The following is a 20,871-nucleotide window of genomic DNA, read 5'->3' on the forward strand; positions in this document are numbered from 1 at the left end:
TTTATGCTGTATATAAAGATCCGCTGTGGCGACCCCTAACCGGGAAAAGCCGAAAGAAGGTGATAAAGATTTCTTAAAGTACTTCTCTAGAATAGTTATACTGAAAACTGTTTAAGTAATTTCTTGTCTTTTTGCATGAGGTGTATTTGGTGGAAAAGGTACCCCAAAGGTTATAATACATAGATTTAAGCATGCCCAACAAACTTTAGGAAATGACTGTGGCTCTGTGGCAGAGAAGATTAAAGCCTTAATTATGATCAAGATGGTCAGAACTGATTAGTCACCTGGGTTACAGAGGTACTTGTGAAAGAAAGTAGAAAGGGGCAGCCAGGACAGGCTCATCCATTTCGAGGAGGGAGAGGTTTCTGTACTGACCACAAACAGAGGTTGGACAAAGTACAGCGGCATGAAGGACCAGGTTGTATGTACTTTGTCACTAAGTAGTTCTTAGCACTGTACCTGGGCTCAGACTTGCATGCAGGAGTATACCTATGCCATTGGAAGTCACTGCAGTCCTGCATCATCCGTACGCACTGGACCATTGAGGGGGAGGGGGAGCACATAAAGACAAGAATATAAAGCCCCTTGATGGCTAGTTAGGTGATAAGACTCCCTAAGATTGGATTTCACTTCTGAAATGGAACAAAGAATGGATATTCATAGCAGGAAAGCTTTCATAGTTATCGGGATTGAGGAAGATAAATGGGCAAACTGACAATTTCTAGTTTGTAATGACTGCATTCAACTTTAACTTGTCATATTATGATTTGTGAGAATAGTGGCTGAAATGATCAGCCCACGACCCAGAATGTCAAACATAAATTGATTAATTAATTAATTAATTTTCTTTCTATCATCAGGTATTTCAGCTTACAAGCAATTGTAGAAAATAAGGAGTTGGAATTTGTGGATGTTTATATGAATGGGTAGGCCGTGTGACTGGCTTACCTAGTACCCAAACTGTATACACTTTTTTGACATAAAAGAGGTGACAAAATAAATAATATTTTTGTCTCATTGGCTCCTTTATTGCATGTACTGACTGAGGGAGAGCTAGACATCCTAAGTCTGTCAGACTATTTTCAAAGATCAAATTTTGGGGGATTAAGTGAGATGAATTTACTTTAGCAGTTTACGTAATCTGATGTCAAAGACTTAATCTTATTCACTACAGCTTTTGAGGAAAACATGAGAAGTTCAAAAATAAACAATAAAGAACAGGTAATAGACAGAGCAGGTGAAAAAGGTCAGTGATAGCAAGATGCTGCAGGATAAAAAATTGTACCTAACCAATGTATCTGTGGAAATGATGAATACAGGAGAAAAACAGTAAAACATAGGATAAACTGATTGAAGAGTTATGTATGCTGTTTTACGGTAAATATAACTCGGGCTTCATTTTTCTATCTACCTTCACTGGGACACTGGAGAGAATATATGATGTTGAAAAGACTTGTCCAAGAGAATGTCAAGGACATGGCCAACTACAGCAGGAAACTGTATAAAAGATGGTGGTAAACTAGTTCAGTTGTAGATAGGTTTGAGAGATGTAGGGAATCCTTTGAGAGGTAGAGAACAGAGAGAGGGATTAATACACTTAACATATTGGAGGCCAGGAATCAAAATGTATTAAATGAAAACTCCACCTTCTCCTACAGTTTAACTCAATCTTTAAGTTTCTTTTCTCTCTACAGTATGGTTCCAGCATTGTGTAGGTACCAGAAACCTGCTTGTACTTTTATTTCCTTGCATTAGAGTCAAAAGAAAGGAAAGCCCACCTACTTTTTTAAGCTCAACTTCTCACATACAGTACCTTGCAGAGGAATTTATCTCCACATGCATGACATATCATAGACACAGTTAAATCTGTAGTTTACCCAGTCAGATACTGCTGTCAAGTCTTAGATGGGCAATTAATCCTGCTAATGTCAGAAACACAGCAGCTGATATAAAAAAAAGACAGAAAACTGTGGAACTGTTTCCACTGTTCTTTTTGCCGAGAGGAGGAGGGCTTAACACTCCCATTTCGTAGCAAAACAAACCAATTAGATCACTCAGGGGTTTAAAGGCAATTGTCAACTCTTCTGACACATTTACATAAGCAGCAACACAGTAGTGAAATGCTAAGCTTTAAATGTTGGTTATTTATAATAGTTTATATATTAAGATAACTTAAATGTAGTATCAAAGATTTCTGTGACACTTAGAGAAAAGTCAGAAAATATTTTTTTCTTGTAAAGTACCAACAAATATACCATATTCAAGCCCCCTCCACTCACACAGGAAAGAACTGCAGAAAGAGAGACAGGTAGCAACCCAAGGGAGCCCGCAGGCAGGTGCAAGGGGGTGCACTTGCACCCCCCTGGAATCGGCTGACTAGATAATTTAAAAAAAAAGTTTTTTTTTTTTGTTTTTCGTTCTTCTTTAAGAAGAAAGAAGTCCGTGTGTGTTAACAGTCCAGTTGACATCATCACTCGGAGTTTACAAGGATGGCTTATGATTCGGGAATGGAAGATGGCTGGGACCTGAAGCGGAATAGCAAGCGGGACTCGGAGTAAACAGACGGAAGATGGGACACTTCAGGTAGAGTTGTGTGTGTGTGTGTGTGTGTGGCAGCGCAGTGTACTATAGTGTTGCCAACTTGCCACCTTTTCAAATGTCCAAAGTGGGACATTTGTGGTACACGCCAGATTTTGCAAAACATACCCACGGCCAGTACAAAGTGCACAACTTCACTTTTGCCCAAGTAAAGATTATTCTTGTAGCATTTTAGTTGCTTATTCTGTTTCTTATAACATTTAGGTGTTTCAGATTCAGAATAACTGTTTTATGCAACCATTACAAAAATATAGGAAATAGTTTTGTTCTAAAATCTCAGGACATTTGCCATTTTACATTTTTTTTTGCAGGGCACAACTGGCAAGAGGGACTGTCCCTCACAAAGTGGGACAGGTGGTAACCCTAGTGTACTATTGGTTTATATAAAAATGTGAGCAGAAATTGTGTTTGCTGTCTTTGATGCTTAATGAAGGAAAAATTGTTACTTGTTACTGATAGCTTTGGATATGCTTAGCATCACAGTACAAAAATCATTTATTTTCCTATAACTGCTTTATGCTATTCAGGGTTACTGAACTAAATGGACACAGAGTTTTAGATGAAAAGTACAGTAGGAGACAAACATCTTAATGTGACATCACATTCTGTTGTTAAGATCTAGGAAAGAAACCAAATTTCTGTCGATAATTGGAGCCAACGGTATGGAATAAACTATATTATGGCTAATAGCTGTGCAAGACAACTTCATGCTTACATCTTCCTTGTAGCTGTCAGTTCAATATCCACTCAAGTAAAACTCATCTCTTACAAATTTCATTTGCTGCCATGCTGGTAGATGTTTCTACAAGCAATTAGTTTTATTTTCAATGTTTGTACAAGATCCTGAACTACTGGAAAATATCTGTATAAATGGAGAAAGGTTACTGTTCCCAAGAGCTCTTTTATTAGATGTGGGCATAATGTGTCAATACTATTTAGTCAGTATAGCGTTCAGTAAAGCATCAGAAAACAGGTGAGAAATATGTATATATCTGATATCACTCTTAGAAATAGAGCTGCATTTAGTGGTTTCTTCTCATTCCTGCTTGGTCTGTTTCAGAAAGTGTTTCAACTCTTTAGTATTCTTAAGGACAGAAGTCACATAAAATGCTAGCTGTGTATCAAATTCATGTTCACTAATACAGCTTTGATGTGTTGAATTAAAAATATGCAGTATTCTATGTAAATGTTGCACATTAAAAGATTCCATTTCATTTGAGGAAGTTCTGTACATGGATGTGTAAGAATGGAAAGGACATCATGGCCGCCAGAGTCAAATATTGTATGTATTACCACATTTGCAGCTATAATTTCACATGGTTAGTGTGTGTGTGTGAAATACATGGTGGTGGGTAGAGAATAAGGCTTGAACCCTGTACTTTGGGCCCAAGTGGCAAGAGCCTGAATTCCCTACCCACCACCATTTGTAAAAATGTTGCAGGATTTTCCTCATACTTTTTCTGTTCCTCATAAAATCTGTGGTTTCTGCATTTGTGTCCTTGTTGCCTGACAGCTACATGTTCTCTAGTTTTATTCTTGGCTGTCTGGAGTGTTTCTCCCTGGGCCTCTGCTAAAAATTAGCTTTTTCAAAGTCAGACTTTCCTGGTTAACAAATGTTAAAAATGGACACATTTCAATATCAGACTTCATATTCTTCAGAAAGTGCATGGTAACAAAAGCTTTTATTCTAGCAATTTCTAAGTGTACAAGATGGATATTTGAAATGTATCCCTGTGTTTGGGACTGTATCCCCCATTATTGGCTTCATCCAGGTTTTGTGCTAGGGTTGAGAGTTATGGTAAGAACTGAATTCACTGAATATGTTTGGGGCTGTATTCACCCAGTATTGGCTTTGTTCAGGTATTTATTGGCTTCATCCAGTTTTTGCTAATGTTGAGAGCTATGGTAAGAACTGATTTCACTGAATATGTTTCGGGGCTATGTTCTCCCATTACTGGCTTTGTCTGGGTGTTATTTGCTAAGAGGTTGAGAGCTATGGTGAGAACTGAATTCACTGAATGTTTGGTGGTTGTAGTCACCCGTTATTGGCTTTGTTCAGGTATTTTGTGCCAAGAGGTTGACAGCTGTGCTATGGTGAGAACTGAATTCACTAAATGGTAGCTATTTAAGTTTCAGTCTTCCTCTTTCACAAAACAGCTGATTTGGCATAGTGGTATGTTGCTCTGTTTTTCACGGAGTCCCCTGGGTTCAAGACATGGCAGTGAAATGTATGGTGGTAACGCAGCATTTTATTCTAGCAACTTTCAAACATTATACAAGCAATGTTTAAAATGTCCCTGGTTTTGGCCTTTTGTCCCCTCCCCAATAAATTTTGGCTTTTTCCAGATTTCTTGTGCTGCAAAGTTCAGAGATACAGCTGAGTGTCGAGTAGATTTTACAAGGAGCTGAGAGCTGCAGGGGAGCAAAAGTTTAGTGCTGCTTATGTTTAGTCTGCTTGCATTGTTAATAGCACAACAGATAGTGTACTTACTTTAGATGCTGAAGGCTGTGGGTTCTACTCTCACAGTAGGTAAATGCATTGCTGATGCTGTAGTGTGTTGTAAAGGGGGTGGATGCTGCAGTCTTTTTGGCAAAGATACCTAGTAACTATGGAACTGTTAACAGTTTGCTATCCATTCCTATTGCGGTATTACTAGCTTTTCATTTTTTTATTGCATGCAACAAAGGCAAGTTATTCTTCAAGGGTAACAGGCACTTTATTTGTAGATTAAACAATGACATATAAAGTGTTTGCTAGCAGCAACCTCTTTATTAGTTACAAATTTCTTCAATGTGGATTTTACTACTTCAGAGATTGTGTATTTTTACTGATACTGGTGGACTTGAATAGACTTTATGATGGAAATGTTCTGAATTGGGCAATTTTGTCATTGGTGGATGCTTTTGTTTCATTGTTTACTGGAAAAATGTTCAAAGCAATAAATTTAAAATGCCCTCTAACAACTGTACTGCATTGTACAAGGAATATAATGTAATACAGTCAGGAAGGTGTATCAAAGAGCATGTTTGTTATGTTCGAGGGGCCTATGATTTTGAAGACAGCCCAGAGTTAATATTTGCCATTGGCAAAATGTATTTTCTGTGAAAGTGGTTTTCAGTGCTGTTTCAATGCATGTGAGTTTAAAGGGCAGAGAAGTTTTAATGTTAATCTATTTTCATTGTGAAACTGCATTGCTTTAATAGATATGTATTAGGGTTTGTGCTGTAAAATGCAAAATAAAAGTTTCAAATGAAATCCTAAGTCATCATGAAGTAAAGCAGTATGCACATTAGTGTTTATGGTAAATGGGGCAACATAACCAAGGAATGGGACATTGGAATGGCTGCAGGGGGGAGGCTCCATTTGACCATAATTTTGTGAGGGGGGGGGTAGCAAACTCATACAGCCCCAGTTGAACTATACCTCTCAGTTGTCCATATCTTTGCAGAATGAATAGATATTTGCTGCTTATTTTGGTTTGTTCCTCATAAAATTTGTGATTTTCTAGCAAATCATTTAGGAATGAAGCCATTAAATGACAGACATTGAGTTTCAGATGTCATAACCTTCAGAAAATGCATGCTAATGCAAGACTGTCTAAGTTTTATAAAGAGCAGTTTTTAGTAGTGTTTGTATGTTCCCCAATATATTTGGCCTTGTTCAGATTTACTGCATTAAGAGGTTGAGAGGTACGTGCAAATCACTTTGTAGATTAGGAATATCCAAACATCTCAATTGTCCCCAATTCTGGCTCAAAATGTTGCTCTCCTAATAATCCCTCCTCCAAAATGACAATTTTGGAAGAAAATGTGGAGGGTTTACAATTATATATAACTGTAATGATCAGTTATAGATTACCTTTATTTCAGAAATGCATGTGGATGCTCTTATTTTGTTAGCTGCTCAAGTTAACTGTTAATATTAAAAGGTGTCCCTTTTTTGACAGGTATTTTGCATTACATTTTGGTCTGTTTTTCATAAAATTGTGGCTTTCTGGCAAATTAGTGGCAAGTCATTAAAGATTGAAGTTAGAAAATAATGGCAGACATTTGAGTTTCATATTTTATACCCTTCAGAAAATTTGTACTAATGTAAGATCTACCTGTTCTGTTTAAGTTAATAAGAGCAATATTTAAAAATTGGCCTTATTTTTGGGACTGTGTCCCACTTCTAGTTCTATGTATGGCTTTGTCCAGATTTCTTGCTCTGAAGTTGAGAGGTATGAGTGTCAGAGCCATCACTGTCAGCCAGAGACATTTCAAATTATGACATACTTATTGCACCCCATCCCCATTGTAGTGGCTCTGCGTGTGCCCAAGGAAGGCAAGGAGCAGTTCTGCAGTGTAAGTGTGCAGAGTATTCCCCTTCCAAGGTAGATCACAAATATGACCATGGCTTTTCATCTGTCCTTGATTTTGCAAAATGTTCTGGTTTTCTATCAGATTTTTATACTGTTGATTTATGCTTCTTATTATTCAGGAACTGCATGCTGTCACAGTGCCCTGTTGCTCTGTTTAAGTAGCCATGGTTTAATGAACATCAGGTAAGCTTGTCGGAGATTGTAAGATGCAAGTAAGCTTTAGTAAGCATATTGTTAAAGAATTACCAGCATTGAAAGCCTTTTCGTTGTTGCCATGCAAAGAATATTTACATAACTAGATAATGTATAAGCCTTGGGTATTGAAATGCATATGACAGTATTTGTAATAAAAGGACAGGATTACAGTATTTTCAAAAGCTCATTACATTTTATTGGAGACCAGTGTCTTATAGCAGTGTCTGTGTGTTGGTACACTTGTAGTTGGGTGGCTTTAATGGTATATGGTAAATAAGCATTGCTACCTTACTTAAAAGCCAAGCCCTGCAACAACTATCTCCACACTGAAGTCAAAACACAATAGTTCTGGTGGGTAAATGTACTCTGTAATCAAAAAAGGCAAATGTTTGAAATAACTACAGCTTATGTGCAAACACAATAGGTAGTGATGAAACAATGCTCTGCTAAAAATGCTTTAATGCTCCTCATTGCTGAGCTGCAGATCAGTTTATCACTGGCTACCAGGATTTCACCCACTTCAGATCAAGCACGGTGCCATTCAGTGCAACCTTCCCAGAACTAATTCAAGTCTGGCCAGAATTATTTGGTGTGTGTATAAGAGGGAGGTAGCATACCCTCAGCTGTCCAGATTTTTGCCCCATATTCCTCCTAAAAGGATTGAAGTTGCTAAATGAGATTTCAGTTTTAGATGTCATGTCATTTAGAAAATGCATACTAACACAAATCCTGCTACTCTTGCAATTTTCTAAGTTTCTGAGAGCCATATTTATAGTCTGTCCCTATTTATTTTAGGCTTTGTCAAGATTTCTTGCACTAAGGTTGAGGTCTTGAGGGTGTGGTATGTTTGTGAGAGAGAAAGTGAAATGCCCAAGCTAGAGTTAGCAGGTAGAATTTTCAAGTGCATTTTCAAGGAACTGAGTTTTAAGGAAGCTAAGTTCACTGCTGCTCATGCCAAGTCTGTTTACTATGTGCAACTGTTTTGTTTAGCAATTGGTATCTCTATTGTGGTATAAAGCTTTAAAGCTATGTTAGTAGCACCACAAGTAGAATACTTGCATCTTAATGTAAAGGCTTGAGGTTCTATTCCTACAGCATATACATTTGTATGCTGCAGTCCTCAGGATGTCCTCCTTTGGATGAGATGCCTAATAACTATGAACCTGTTTTTCAGCTTGTCATCCATTTTCTATTGCAATATACCAGCTTACCATTTTTTAATTTAACATAGGCAATTTATTCTTTGGCAGCAGGCACTGAATTTGTAGATGAAACACTGAAATATACAGTTTTCTAGCAACATCTTCATTAGTTTCAGATATCTTTAATGTGGAATTATTCAGATTACTTTTACTTGCAGAGACACTCAAAACAAGTGTTGCTGTATAATACAAGATATAGAATTCAATTATATATTATAATTAATACAATCAGGTAAATCAAATAACTTTTGCATGACCCTAACGTTGTGCAAGGAACCTATTGCTTGAAAACAGTTCAAAGGTAAATAACCTGCCACTGGCCAGATGCATTTTCTTTGAATGTGGGTTTCAATGCTGTTTCATTGACTGAGTTTCAAAAGTAGAAACTCTAATGCCAAGTCTGTTTTCATTGTAAGACTATTGCTTTGTTTAGGTTTAGTAAAAGTCTCGGTGTTTGGGCTATAATGTTTGAAATAAAAGTTGTAAATTAAATCCAACTGCCTGTAATCATTGTAGAACTAAAGCATAAAACAGTATGCACACATTTGAACAGTGTCTACAGTAAATGGGGAGAAATAGCCAAGTAATGGGACACTGGAATGGCGGTGTGGGCGGGGCTTGGGGTGGGTGGTCTTGGGCGGGGCTGTGTTGGAAGGGGGCGGGGTGAGCTATGTGGGTGGGGCTCTGGGTTTGCACCCCCCTGCAAAAAATCCTGCGGGCTCCCTTGTAGCAACCCTATCAACTAGGTGCACTGATACTGTTCGTATAAAGGTCTTTTAAGCTTTTTTGTGACATCCTTCCAGAGGGGGATGTTTATCTGGTACATAATAGAATATAGTGGGTGTTTCCACATTTTATATACAAAAGAGCGAGAAATTTGAAGCATTATTTATGTTATAAAGATTTATGTGAAAATAAACCCTCTACAGTTAATAACAAGGCTATCTTTCCTTGTTGTAATTGTTCCTTTTGTAAGTACGTTAATCAAAATGTTGACTTTATACATCCCATTTCTAAAGAAATTTTTCATTTTAGGACTTTTGCAAAATGTGTTACAGATAATGTAGTCTATCTTGCTAATTGTGAAAAATGTGCATGTTTCTGTGTGGGAAAAATTTTCTGGATATAAAAGTAGAAATTATTAATGGTCAACTTGAGACTTCGATATATAGGAACATTTCCAAACAACTAGATATGTATACAACACTAGTATGCATCCTAGACAGATTTATAACAGTATAGTAAGAAGTCAGTTTTTAAGAGCCAGTTGTCTTAATACTCAAAGTGAAGGCTTTATTGCAGAGATGGAATTGATGATGAAAGACTTTTATGCAAGAGGTTATATTAAGAAAATACTCTATACTAGTAGACAGTAATTGCTGAGAGACATATGCTTGCGAAGCCTTATTTGCTAGGAAATTAAACATTTTTTTACCCAAAATAATACATCCTCAACTAGACCTAGACCATTGGAATATATTATGAAATATAATAGGTGTACTACACAAATAAAAGATGTAATAAAAAGGAATTGGGGTATTCTGGAATCTGGTCCAGAAGTAAAGTATATAGTGGGCGAGTTTCCACGTTTTATATACAAAAGGGAGAGAAATTTGAAGCATTATTTATGTTATAAAGATTTATGCGAAATAAAACCCCTACAGTTAATAAAAAGGCTACTCTTCATTGTTATAATTGTTCCATTTGTAAATAAATTAATCAAAATGTTGAATTTATACATCCTATTTCTAAAGAAATTTTTCTTTTTAAGACTTTTGCAACGTGTTACAGATAATATAGTCTATCTTACTAATTGTGAAAAATGTGCATGTTTCTACGTGGGAAAAAACAATCAGAAATTGAAAGAACGTATAGCTTCCCATACCTCAGAAATTAAAAGGAAAGTTGAGACTAAAGCATTAGCAAAGCATGTGTTATTATTTGGAAACAGTCATACGTTTAAGCATAGCATTCTGCAAAAGGTATTACTAAATAAGCATGGAGGAGATTTAGTTAATAAGACAGAGAACTTATGGAGTATAAGTGGATTAATTATTTCAGAGCAGATGGACTCCCCGGTTTAAATGTTAAAAATAGTATTAAACCCCTTTTAAAAGAAAAACAAATGTTTGTCACTTAATTTTTTTATATATAAAGTATGTTTTTATACATAAAGTATGATGTTCTTTGTGTTTCATTGTTGCAGTCATTACATTTGGGTAATCTGCTGGCAGGTTGCCCTCAGTCAGCCAGAATAACAAAGTCTTGGGTCCTGCGTCGGTTGCTGTCTCCTCTTCCATGGCGTCAGGTCGTCAGGGGCATAAAACATGTAGCCGACGCCATTTTATTCAGTCTTTCTTGCCGCGTGGTGCCGGAAGCAGAAGCAGTTCGCAAGTGCCGGTCGGCCGACTCCTGAAATTTTTGCATTCGAGTTTCAGAACCAAACTTTTCAACTAAAGCTAAGTACCCTGTTGAGAAAACTTTTTCTTGCTCCTTACCGATGTCAGTAAAAGTTAATAATTGCATTACTTGTGGGAAGCAAATACCTCGTAAGGATTTTCATTTGTACTGTATTCCTTGCCTAGGCCCAGATCATAACGTGCCTTGCTGTTGGTTTTTGTGCTAGATTTAACCAACGCACTATTAAGCGTCGGTATATTTTTGCTTCAAAATATTTTGGATCCAGATTTAATTACCCTGAAATGTCATCTGTTAGCAATCCGACTACCGGAGTTCACAAAAAACGCAAAGAAAAAGACAGAGACAGACCGTCGAGGTCCAAAACTGACGATGAGGCTTCTCCTAAGCCAGTCGCCGGTTCACCGGTACTCAGTGAGGCGCTTTCGCAGCCCGTGATACCTGCTACTTTTGAGTCGCAGGCCTCTACCGAGACCCATGCGGAGTCCGGAATGCCATGAGATTCTCAGAGTATTGAACCCGCGGATTTCTCTCCCTTGAATGGGCCCAGAGCCGCTGAGCAGGCACCGGCTACTGAGGGTGTTTTCAGGCCTCAACATTTTTATAAAAAAACGACGCCAGCTTCAAAAACAAGATCAAAAACATTTTCTAAGTCTAAAAACCCGACGCATGAGCCACGTGCTCAGGCCCCTATGCCTAAAAACAGATGATCAAAATGACTGAGGACTTAATTACCTTGATCAGGGGTTCCCAAACCCCTCCTGCTAAGAGGCCTAGGCAAGACACTGATTATGAATCTTCAGATCAGGTTTCCATTTCTTCTGATTCCTCTTCTGATCAGGAATTTTCTGTACCACCCTATGAGGATTCAGATGCAGAAGAATCCATCCCATCTGCATCTCCTCCTGAGGATTATTCTTTTGGAGAAACCTTGCATACTTTAAGGGAACATTTTCACTGGGAGAGTCAGGATTTCTCTGAATCAAAAAAGAGGCTTAGGGATTTCATTCTTCTTCCTCAGCATAGGCCCTTGGCTATACCTCCTGTATTAGACATTGTTGATGATGTGTTTTCAGAATCAAGCATGGCTCCTGATTCCCTACCTCCGGCTCCTAGTAAGCCAGACAGATTTTGCAGGGTTCCTGAGTCCCACAAATTTCTATTCAAAAATCATGCTGCTGATCCTGAAACTATCTCACAGGGTCCCAAAGGTGTAAAGGCCTCTACAGCCAAAAATCCTACCCCCTCTGATAGAGATTCCAGGGCACTGGATAGATGGGGAAAGAAGGTTTATACGTCTGCAACCTTGGCAATTAGGGCCTTAAACTGCCAGTTTCATATGCTTAAATATCAACAGCATGTTATGGGCTTACTGAAACAGAAAATGATGTTGATTTCTGATTGTGTGGAAAATAAAGAATTACAGGAATTATTGCATGCAGCAGAACAGGTTGGAAGGCATACTTTGCAATGTGGTTTTGATTCCTTGGAGGCCTCTTGCAGGGCTGCAGTTACTGGATCTGTGATTAGAAGGCATTCCTGGCTCAAGGAGCAAAATCTGCCTGATCATGTTAAAGCTAAATTGTTGGATGCCCCTTTACAGCATGATACTCTGTTTGGTAATAAGGCAGAAGAGGTTTTAAAGAAAATGGAAGACAAAGCTAAATCTATGCAAACTGTAAAAGATTTCTTACAAGTGCAGCCACCCAGATTCAGTAGGCACTGGCCTACTAACAATTGGTCCTTTCCTGTGTCCAACAGAGCCTCTCAAGGCAAATCTAGGCGCTCAAAAGGCTCTAGATACCAATCACAGGGTTCTTACAGGTCAAAGCAATTGGGTGCCTCCACCTCCAAATCTGGAGGAAACAAAGCACAACCCTACAGTAAGCAGTCTCAATGACTTCCCTCTACCATCACCAAGCACTTATCTTTTGGCAGCCCCCTTGGGGGGAAAATTAGCACTTCATGCTCAAAATTGGCAGTTAATTACCCAGGACAAGTGGGTATTAAACGTAGTATCCCAGGAGTACAGATTTAATTTCCATACTTTGCCAATTCCAAACGGTTGGCCAGATCTGCCACAAAGTCAATGGGCAGAGGCTCAGAAACAATTTGCATCCCTCATGGATATGGGGGCTATTCAACCAGTACCAGAACAGGAAAAAGGACAAGGTTTTTATTCAAGACTGTTCCTGGTACCCAGAAAAGACAATGCCTGGCTTCCAATACTGGACTTATCGATTTTGAACACGTTCCTGGACATTCCAAAATTCAAAATGCTGACTTTACAACAGCTACTGCCTATGCTGGGCAGGAACGCTTGGTTAGTGACTCTAGACTTAAAAGAGGCATACCTGCATATCCTAATAAGGGAATTGTGCAGATGATACCTCCGCTTCAAGGCAGGTTTTATGCATTACCAATTCTCTGCACTGCCCTTTGGCTTATCTACTGTGCCCAGGGTCTTTACAAAGTGCCTGGCACCAGTAATTGCATTTTGCAGACAAAGAAGCATACAAATTTATCCTGGATGACTGTCTCATTCAAGCAGAGAACAAGGACATTCTTCTTCAACATCTTGTGTTTGTAAAAAGGCTTCTAACATGCCTAGGGTACACAATAAACGAAAAGAAATCACAACTGGTACCCTCTCAAAAAATTACATTCCTGGGTGCAAGCTTGAATACAACTGCCCAGATGGCTTACCTTACGCCAGACAAACAAAGGCAACTGACAACATACTTCAAACAAATGGCAACAAAAACCCAGTTATCTGCAAGACAAATTCTGCAGGCTTTGGGGTTCATGGCATCTTGCATTCTGATAATTCCATATGCAAGACTGCATATGAGGAAACTTCAATGGTACCTAAAAAGTTTATGGAGTCAACATTGTCACAGTCTGGAAACAATGATTCCTGTCATTCCCTGCCTACAACAGGAGTTTCTTTGGTGGGCAGAGACATGTCATCAAAACGAGGGACTGTCATTCACTCTACCCCCTGCCACCCAAACCCTAACTACAGACACATCAGACTATGCTTGGGGGGCCCACCTGGCAGGGAGATGCATTCAGGGCATATGGAGCCCAAAACAAATGCATCTGCATATCAACCAGAAAGACATGCTAGCTGTTCAGAATGCCCTGACAGCCTTTAAGGACTTACTTCATCCAGGACAACTACTGATAAAGACGGACAACACCACGGTTATGTGGTACATAAACAAGCAGGGGGGGTACACATTCCTACCCCTTTGCAGACTAGCCATGGCATTGTGGAGCACAGCCTTGACTTACCAAGTACATCTTCAAGCTCAGTTCCTGCCAGGAAAACAAAATACTCTGGCAGACGACCTAAGCAGAAATCTTATGGACCTGCACAAGTTGAAACTGGATCCACAAATCTTCAGCATGGTAACACAGAAATGGGGGAGCCCAGACATAGATCTATTTGCCTCTCCCCAAAATTATCAACTGGACAAATTCTGCACAAGGACTTATCACAGACAAGTATGGAAAGTGGATGCCCTATCCTTCAGTTGGAAAAACCTATCAGTCTATGCCTTTCCCCTTCTGCCTCTTCTCTCCAAGGTCTTACTAAAGGTCAGACAGGAAAAAACAAAACTGATCCTAATTGCTCTGGACTGGACTCGCCAGCACTGGTACCCAATTCTAAGGAATATGTCTCAACTCCCTCCTTGGTACTTGCCTCAAATACCTCATCTACTGTCTCAGCAGAACAATCAAATTCTGCACACTCAGCTCCAAACTCTGAACCTTGCAGCATGGCTGATCATGCAATTAGTCAAACAACACCTCTCAGTAAATCTGTGATGGATGTCATTTTGGAAGCCAGAAGGCCTAGTACTAGAAAATCATATGCTGATAAATAGAAGAGATTCTGTGCTTGGAACCAAGCACAAGGAACGGACATAGCAAAATCAAATATCCCTCAGATTTTACAATACTTGACTGAGATGCTTGACAAGGGCCTATCTTTTTCTTCAATAAAAATCCATGCCTCTGTCATCTCGGCTCATTACAACTCGGAGCCTCCCATCTTTTCTCGACCTTTGTTAAAACAGCATCTTAGAGGGGCCAAAAATGTAAGGCCTCCCAGAAGATCACCAGCTCCTGCATGGGACCTCAATTTTGTGCTGGAAAACCTCACCCTGCCTTCTTTTGAACCAGCAGCTACTGCGGATATAAAGTTTTTATCTTGGAAAACAGCTTTCCTTTTGGCAATCACTTCAGCAAGGAGGGTTTCAGAACTACAGGCTCTCATGGCTGTGGAGCCTTTTATTACATTTTACCCGGACAGGGTGTCCCTCAGGACCAATCCTTCCTTTATGCCTAAGGTGGTAGCCAGTGTGGCTCTTAAACAAACTATTCACCTGCCAACATTTTACCCAAATCTGCAGAACAAGGGGGAGCGGATTCTGCATACATTGGATGTACACAGAGAACTAAGATTCTACTTAAGCAGGACCAAATCTCTAAGAAAGTCTGAGCAACTACTGGTGACATTTGCTTCAGGAACAGAGGGGAAGGCTATATCAAAGCAGACGATTTCTAAGTGGATAAGCCACTGCATTCATTTCTGCTACTTGCATCATGGTAAACCTGTGTCCAAGGGAATCAGGTCACATTCCACCAGGGCTGCCTCGACCTCAGCAGCCTTTCTCAGAGGAGTTCCAACCAAAGACATTCTAGAAGCTGCTACCTGGAGCTCTGTTCATACCTTCACAAAGCATTATCATTTGCCTTTCTTCTCTAAATCCAGAGCAGGCTTTGCCACTGCAGTTCTGCAGAGCCTTATAGCCGCTCCTAATGCTATTTAGTTCCATCCCCCCATCCATAGCTTTGGGATTCTACCCAAATGTAATGACTGCAACAGTGAAACACGAAGAACATAGTACAGTTTTGTGCACTTACCATAATTGTAGATGTTCGAGTGTATTCACTATTGCAGTCTGGGTTACCCACCCGCCTTCCCCCTTTTCTATAACATCTCTCTCCTTCACTATATTATAAAGCCTTTGTGGTGTATTTGCTTTTAGATGAAGGTAAAGTTTATGTTGCTAATAGTGCATTTACATATATTGCTCTTTATATATATATATATATATATATATATATATATATATATATGTATATATATATATATTTATTTATTTATTTATTTTGCTCCCCATTTGGGGGCACCTGACATCTGAGGCAAGAAAAACAAAAAATGGCATCGGCTGCATGTTTTATACCCCTGACATCATGGAAGAGGAGACATCAACTGACGCAGGACCCATGACTTTGTTATTCAGCCCGACTGAGGGCAACCTGCCAGCAGATTACCCAAATGTAATGACTGCAACAGTGAATACACTCAAACATCTACATTTATGGTAAGTGTACACAACTGTATTTTTTTATGTATCTGATGTTCTATTTTTTATCTCAGTTGGTCATGTGATTGTTATTTGATGTGATAGGCTGGATTTATTTTAAATATGCAGTGTTTTTGTGTGTGTGTGTGTGTGTGTGTGTGTGTGTGTGTGTGTGTGTGTGTGTGTGTGTGTGTGTGTAGACACACACATACAGTTCCACAAAATTTCCATTTTGATTTGTTTTTGTTGAAAGGACATGAAGTAGACACACACACACACAAACACACACACAGGCATATAATCTAGTTCTCTGTTTTATACACACACACACACACACACACACACACACACACACACACACACACACGCATATGTTTTTGTACATGTGTAATCATTATATATATGTGCGATATGGGTGTATACAATCAGTTATTTATAATAAACAACATAGTAGAGTTAAGCATTATTAATGCATACATTCTAGTTAATGTTGCTTATTGTTTTACTCAGTCATTGTCACACATTGTTTATGTGTTTCACATGCAGTCTTGGTCATTGTCTTTATGTCAGTATTTTTTTCCTTGTATTGGTAAGTACATTTAATATTTGTTATTATCTTTGCCAATGCAGCCCAAGTCGTGGCTGAAAAGGGTCCTGGGACCAGTTCACTTTCCTGGTTACCAAAGTATAAATAAATATGAAGTAGAAAAAAGGAGGGTGAACATGACAGAAATAATTAAGGAAATAGTAAAGTACATTTTATTTCTGCATCATTCATTGAGAGAGAAAAAAAACCTCCAACTGATGGCATTGGGAAGTAGCAGACAGATTAGTTTGGTGTCCTACTACTTGTCACTTGTAAATGTACAGCAGGGATCATTTACTCCAGTGAGAGTTTTCACACCTCAGCATGAGAGTGTTAGGGAAGGTCTGTCACTTCTTGTAGAACTACAAAAAATCTCATTGCAAAAGCCTGCTATTTATGTACTTTCTTTTGCTGGAAGTAGCTAACAGCTACTTATAGCATAGAACAAGCTCTGAGAGTCACATACATGAGGCTCAGTCAGGGAAGCATAGAAGTAGCTCTGTTACAGAAGGTGTGTTTAGATGACAGTGTGTCACAGTTCTGCCATTCTGGCTCAATGGCATGAGAAAACTGCACCACTTCCTTATGTCTAGCACAACTCATATAAAGAGGACTTGAAATGTATTCTGGGAAGAAGAAATGAAAGCAAGAAAACAAGATCACATTACCAAGGTAGGCCCCATCATTCGCCATTCTGAGGGAAACGGATTAAAATTGTAAAATAAGCACTTAGAGTGATTGTGAGGCATTAAAATAGCTCCAAAAACAAAGATACAATGAAAAAATATGTTTTGAGTTCTAAGGTGGAGTTTTCCTTTAATGGAGAATAAAAAGACATTGTGTGATGGTGGGTATATATTATTACTAGGCTGGTCTTAACATAATAAAGCTGCTTCAGTGCATAAGTAAATTGGACTGGTAATTGATAGGTGGGATTGCCAAATAAATGGTGGGTTAGGTGAATGAGGAATTATTTATATGTAAGAAAGAAAGAGAGAAAGAAGGAAAGAAAGAAAAAAGGAAAGAATGTATTGAAGTCTTTACAACTATATTACACGTACACCAAATGGTATATTTGCTTATTCAAGTGTATGTTTGCTGGTTTTTGTTTCATGTCTTTAAGTTATAAGAAATGTTGTGGGGGGTTTGTATTAGATAAAAATCAACAAAATATTTATAACAAAAATGAAATGCTGGTTCATAGTGTAAATAGTTTGAGAGATCTGGCTGGATCCGGTGGATAGATTCACATTAAAACACCCTCCCAAGAATATAAATGAGCAATATAAATTGTTCTATGTGGATCTTTTTGCAAACCGAGGACATATCATACGTGCAGCATAGACTGCAAGTCTTGAGTTAAATACATTACAGATAGCTCATTGCAACAAACTTTTTCTGCTGTAGAATTTCAGGAAGCCATCATGAGTTTAAAGAACTAAAAGACCCTTGAGATTGGTAGTATCATTCATTATAATGAATACGGTAAGCATATATGAGTTTTTCTATGCTTAGGGCAACGTAGAAATGTAGATGCCACACCCCACTACCATTGTTATGGTCTCAGTGTTTCCCATAGTTGAACTGACCTTATTGATCAGGTGCTTTGTTTACCACTCTGCATTATTTCTTAGCATAGATGACAAGATCTGTATTAAAATATGTGCCCAGTTTGGAAGATCTGCTCAGATGTATTACAGACACAAATTACAAACACACACACACACACACACACACACACACACACACACACACACACACACACACACACACGCACAAGCAATGGGTTTCAAACCTAAATGACAGCTAATGTTTTCCTTTTACTTTTTTGATACCCAAATAAAATACTGATTTTGTTTACTAAATGTTAGGCTGTAGTGAAGTTGGAATATATGTTTATTTATTTTATAAATTTATTTTTCAGAATACTGCACTGATTCATATGAACTATTTTCAGACCTGAGCAGTGGTTGTAACCAAGTTTAACAATAAAACAATGTTTACAAGTAATGACATAGTTTAGAATACAAACATAGGGAGAATACAGTGACACAACACAGTAAAACAGTAAAGAAGTTGTGTTACATCTGTGAACAATCTGAAGCATAAAATATTCTAACAATCGGTGCTATAATTAAGGAAACTGTTTTATAATGTCTGCAGTATTTACAATGAGGAATTTGGGTTATGAATGGTGACCTTTTACCTGGGGAATAAAGATTCCTAGAGTTTTGGGACCATGACAGGAAGATTGCTGTTAATTTTGGAGGTAACTTAAACCAAGCTTCTCCAAATTTCTTTGTCAAGCTCAATGAGGACCAGGCTGATAGGGCTGATTGGCCCTTTTTAATAGAAGTGCAGGAAAACTGAATTTCTTTTTTAATTTCTCCAAATGGTTAAGGTTTCTAATACCTTGACAGGAATGGACTCCATTCCTAAGTCAGGGCTCAATTAATGTTCATGAAATTAGTATTTCTTCAGTCTTTGATGTTTGTCAAGAGAGCTCTTCTCGGGACCCATAATGTACAGAATAATTGCCTCCTTTTATAGTTTATATGGAATTCTTCTTGCAGTGTAAGTATGGCAGATAAAAAAAAAATCATAGAGGTCACTGAAGCAGTTTGCTGACACTTGAGACCTGAAGTAAAAGTACATACTGCAGGGGTTGCAAATTGATCCCATGCTTGTGGGTTGGACAATGTAAGAAAATGGTTGAACTTTTTTAGTGTAGCACAACATTTCACCAAATTACTGTTCAGTGAATCGCAGCTTGTAAAATGTATCTTATCAACTCAGCATTTCAAAATTTGGAAAACAATAACAAAACAAAGTAATTGAATGACATATTTGCATCTGTACATCTCCCACTTAAATAATGCAACTCTGAGATTGCAGTCACAGAGAAGATGGATAACATTAAGAAAGATGATTTCTCTTTCATAAAGTTGCCTGGACTTGGAGTTGTAATATTTAAGTAGTGGGTGTTGGGGAACTGATTTTATATGAGGACTGCAAGGTGGTTTAACCACGTAGAAATAATGTCAGATCAGTTATTTTACTGTCATTTTTTGTTTCATCAAAATGTTGGTTTCATTAAGTTGTATTTGGCCTGTTGTGGTTTGTTGAAATGCGGTCTGTTTTTATGATCCTTTTTTTATGTATATTTTTAACTGTGAAGGCAAGTGCCCTTTTTAGTACAAGAGAAATTTCTGTTTAGGTGATTTGCTAAGAGTCACACAGCATTGCAAGTGAAAACTTAGGAAATCAATCCCAGGACAAAAAATTGCAAGTCACAACCTTAATTTTGTGTGTTAAATTGTTGAAGGTATTCTTATCATGACAGAAAAGCAGATGGCTTGTTTGTGAGAGATTTTAATATGCCAGTTGACTGTGGGAGCACCGAGTGATAGCAACAAGTAGGAAAAGGATTATTCCTGGGGTACTGCAAAGGGCAGGTGTCAGACAACAAATACTAGAACTTAAGAAAGAGTATTCCTGGACATGGTATTCTCAAATGGGGAGCAGAGCAAATCTCGGACTTAGTTCTGCACAGCTTTTATGGAGCAATCAGGTTAACTGTGAAGACTAGACAAATAAAATTAACACTTCTACAAAATTCCAACAAGCAGACATGGAAGTAATCTTTGCAAGTAGGTTAGAAACAGGTTAATGTAGCACAACAAAAACTATGTGTGGTGTGCACCAGAAACCATTAGATAAACATGTATAGCTGTAAAAAGTAAGTGTGAGACATGAGTAGAACTTATAAGCATCTCAGGCAGAGCATAATCCAGGTGAAGTACTGTAATAAAATGGGAGATGTGCAAGGAAAAATACACAGCTTGCAATTACAGAGTAAATAGTTCAGATGAGATAAAATGGAAGTTCATATTTTTTTCACACATCATTGCAGGGCCTTCTGAAAGATGTGGTTGTGTCAGATATAATTCTTCTTCTTCTTTCGGCTTTTCCTGGTTAGGGGTCACCACAGCGGAACACCTGTCTGCTCATGACTGGCAGTGGAGTTTTTTATGGTGTCGAGTTGCTAGCCCGGCACCCAACCTTCCACAGAAGGCACACACACGCACACCTAGGGCCAATTTAGAGTGTCCAATCCACCTACAGCATGT

General features: G+C 38.4%; 1 protein-coding gene across 1 annotated transcript in view; it reads left to right on the plus strand.

Annotated features, from left to right (window-relative positions):
* MFAP2 (microfibril associated protein 2) overlaps window positions 1-20,871 on the plus strand; it is a 765,069-nt gene that overhangs the window by 383,954 nt on the left and 360,244 nt on the right. The gene's annotated exons all lie outside the window — the stretch shown is intronic.

Source organism: Protopterus annectens, chromosome 2.part0 (genome assembly GCF_019279795.1).
Source record: "Protopterus annectens isolate FY-2018-M chromosome 2.part0, PAN1.0, whole genome shotgun sequence".
NCBI lineage: Eukaryota > Metazoa > Chordata > Ceratodontiformes > Protopteridae > Protopterus > Protopterus annectens.